Below are 4,637 nucleotides of genomic sequence, written 5' to 3'. Positions count from 1 at the left end.
CTGTTAAAAAGGTTTTTAAGATGTACTTGAATTTGTTTAAGGTATTTCATAGATTTTATGCATTTAACTTTTAGATATTATATTTTAATTCTTATAATTAGTGTAAAATATTTTTTATTTGAATTGTTAAATATAATTAAAATATATTAATTTATCTAACCATTCAAATATTATAATTAAAATATTCAAATCATAATTAAATTATTTTAACATATTCAATATCTATAGTATTATTTAAATCACTGACTAACTTTGTGTCATTGGTCAACCGTTCATTAATTTTGTAAAAGAAATTACTAAAATAACTTTTCGTCTATAAATTAGTTATATTATCACAATGGTACTTTTGCCTTTTTATACTTTTAATTAAACAAAAAAATCACATATGATGATATCTAAACACATGTCACCAACTTCATTAAATCTTCTTTTTACCGCTTCGGTCAAAACTTTATTTTGATATTTTTAATTTGATTACATAAATTATTTTACCCATATTGTTTGTATATATTGAGAATGTTATTTATTGAGTTAATATCATAAATAAACTCAATACTAACTCAAGAAAAATAGCAACACCACAATAAACAATTGGAGTGTAGTTGATATTCTTAATATGATGTATTTAACTATTTAAATTTCCTTTCTACTCACAATTTAAATTATTATGTATTTTAATTCAACACATATTGCATATATGTTATTATTAGTTTCAGATCTTACTTTTTGTTATTTATTATATGCTATTTTTAAACATGTTTTATTACGAGATTTTCAACGCGTATACATGTCATAGAATTTCTAGTACAATATAATTTTACTTCATGTAATTAAAGTAAAGTAAAATTATTCAAAATGACTAATTAACATATATAAATTATTTTTAAACTCAAATATAGTGCTAATAAAAATTTATAACCGTTATTAAAGCATTTGAAATTGATCATAACAATATAATAATATATATTATAAATTAAACTTTAACAATTTAATTTTTTTTCTTTAACAACCAATAAATTGATCATAACAATTTGTAGATAATATATAATTAATAAAAATATAATATATTAGATTATATCATAAAATATATTATTTATAAAAATTTTATATAAGAAATATAAAAATACTTGTTAGATAATTAATTAAATTTTATTGTTTACAATAAAAGTAATTTTTTCTTTTCTAATGAAAACATGATAATTTAAATATAAAATCATTTAATATAACAATTGAATTTTTATTTATTATATAAATTCATTTAATAGAACTCTTTTAATAGAATCGGGTTTCTTTTTGATAAGTCAAAACAAATTTTGTTTACTAACTAATTTTTTAACCAATTATTTGAGTAAAAGTTAAAACTTATATTTATAATTATGATAAATCTTATAAATAATAAAAAATTACTTAAAATGACAAAGTTAGTATATTAACATAATGAACAACAGAGGTTATATTCGATAGTTCAAAATTTCTCCAAAAATCGTGATTTTATATTATATTAATTTTTAATATTTCGTGTGTTATAGGTGAGTATCGCATTTTTATTTATTTATTAAAATATTTTTATTTCATATAATTAACATATGTAACCATTATTAAAATGATAAATTATATAATATTAACAATAAAATAATTTTAAATAATAATTAAGTAATTTTACAATATTAAAAATATATATCTATGTGATGTTTAAAAGATGGAGATACTGCAGATAGAAGTGATTATAGGCTGGGCCGGACCATAACAAAATTTCAAGTCTGTTTGATAGGCTTGGGCTTGGATCGAAAAATGGGGTTAAAATTTTGTCTAAGCTCGGTCCAAATAAAAAAGTTAAAACCTGAGCCCGGCCTGGCTTACCTATGTTGATTTTTTTATATCATTTTATATATATATAAATAAATTTAAAAAATATAATCCACCAAATAGACTAAAAACATAAAAATAAATGTTTCCCAACAAAATTTTTCAAATTTTCAAACTTTCAAAAATAATAGCAAAATAGTGGAAAAATAATAGCAAAACAGTAATAGTTTTTTTTTTCAAATTTGGGCCGAGCCCGAGCAAAAAAAGGCTTACTCAATGCTCGATCTATTTTTTAAACCGGCCTTTTTTGTCTAAACCTATTTTTTGAGCTTATATTTTTGCCCAAACCCTCTTGCTTTTTCAAATAGGCCTTCAAGCCGAGCATGATCAAGTCTAACAGCAAATAAATATTTTTTTATTATTTCATCTTTATTTTTGATCACTACAAAATCAATGTAAATAAATTAATGATATTATCAATGTATTAAATAACAATTTTATTTTCAGTTATAAAATAAATTATCCATGTGTGCTTTTCTTACTGTAACACCTCTTTATACTCTGCATTTTCGTGTATACATCATTTTTGTGTTTTTGTGATTTTGTCATCTAATAAGAGAATTACTTTAGTTTAAATAAAAATAATTTAAAACAATAAGATACTACTTACTGACTAAATTGAATAATTTACATTATAATGAAAATGAAACTTTTTTAGTTTGAATAAAGGTAAGTGTACAATTTTATCTTGAAAATTTACATAAATATCCTAAAAGTTAAATTTCAAAAAATAAAAAGTATTTTAAGAATTGATATTAGAATTGATATTAAAATTTGATTTAACTCGTATGTGTATAATGATAATATATAAAAATAATAATGACTTTAATGTATTAAAATTGTCAAGTTAACTATTAATTTTATATGTAATTTTAAAACACTAATTTTTTTTGAATATTAAAACTATTTTTAACATGTTATATTTTATTCTTTTTAATTTCAACCCAAATAAAATGACATTAATTAAAAATAAATTCAAATGGTATAAAATATAATTAAATTAATTTGTTCAAAATCAACTTATCTAATTGGGATTGTGACATTTTGTTGTCATATTTGTTGTCGAGTAACTAATATCAAATTACATTCGATTTAAAACCATTAAAGATTCAAATATATAACACATGTATAAAACGGTACATAATCGTTTTCGGGTCTCATATAAGCTTACGAAAGCTCTTTTACTAACCCCGGATCAAAATAGGACCAAACTGTAAATATTTCAAAAGTTTGGGTTGACGTCGCGACATTGGGGGTTACTCATCGCGACGCAACTCTCTGACTTAGGCTCGTCATGACTTCAAGTACACATCTTTGCGATGTGAATCCTGAATTGTTCCTCTTCGCGACGTTGGGGTTTCGTCGTTGTGACGTGACATATTGTTCCAACAAAAATCAACTTGGTACAAGTTTGGGTGACGTGGAATCATACACACTATTTCCATACAGCCAATTTAACAACATACCAATTGCAACCAAGCCAAAATACATAACAGCCCGTTTTTAATGGTATCGAAAATGGTGGTTTTGAAACTCTATTTTTCGATGGTCGAGTTAGTAAATTGTTTATTAATATTTATTAGTCTATTATATAGTTATATTAAATTTTGGTCTGGTAATTTTGTTGATTGAATGGTTAATTGCGGTACAAGGATTAAATTGTAAAAACCAAAAAAGGCAATCGCTATTGATTTTTATTAGTTAGAAGGGTTTAAAGGGTAAATGTTTAATGATTTAAAAGGAAATTATGCCATAATCTATTATAGTGGATGGTTAGTATATGGTTTTAAATGAAAAATTATGTTAATTATAATATTACATTATAATTAAAAATTGTTAAAACATAAAAACAACTAAGTGGCCACCATCTTCATCTTTTTCTTTTCTTCCCTACCGTCCCCTACATTGAATGAAACCAGTGTTGAAGCTTAAGATTTGATCAAGCTTTTGTTCTTGCATGTAAGTCTAATTTAAGTCCATTTTTCGTAAATTTTATGTTTTTGATATCTTTGTAACTTAATATAGCTAGCCTAGGGACTATTTCGTAAAATTGTTAAAGTTTTGAAATGTTTCCATGGATGATTTTTGAAGCTTTTGGTGTTAAATGGTTTGATTGAAAGCTTAAATGTGATACAAGACTAATTTGTAAAGTAAATTTTGTTAGTTTTGAGAATAAGGACAAGAATGTAAATATGTCAAATTTGATATATGATTTCTATAATTATTTTTCTAGAGGGTTATAGAAGGATGTAATTGAAAACAAATTAAAAAACAAAGCTTAAATGTGAAAGATATGATAGTTTCAGTTTTAAGGACTAAATTAAATAAAATGTAAAATTTTAGGGAAATTGTAAAAATTAAAATTTAGTTGTCATATACATTGAATAAGATGATTTAGGTAATTGATACTGGTAATTTGAAATAAATTATTGTATAGATCAAAAATTGAATCGACCGATAGATAATTGGGGAAAAGAGAAAATTAAAAATTAGTCTCTGACGCTTCTGCTATTGTTGTTTGTACCTAGTAAGTTCATGGGATATATTTTTACACCTAAATGTGATTTTTGTTCTTGAATTAAATATTTTATGTTTATTTAGTATACTTTGGGGTTATATGCAATTGGTACAAAAGTGATAAATGATTGAATTGTAAAGAATAGTTCTATTATGTGTATTAATCCCGGATGAACATAGGATAGGATATATTGGCATACCAATAGGTTTATTTGCATGCTTGTACATTATTTGTACTACAGTGCCTACTGCTC

The sequence above is a fragment of the Gossypium arboreum genome, chromosome 13 (assembly GCF_025698485.1).
Source record: "Gossypium arboreum isolate Shixiya-1 chromosome 13, ASM2569848v2, whole genome shotgun sequence".
NCBI lineage: Eukaryota > Viridiplantae > Streptophyta > Magnoliopsida > Malvales > Malvaceae > Gossypium > Gossypium arboreum.
This window is presented reverse-complemented; position numbering follows the sequence as displayed.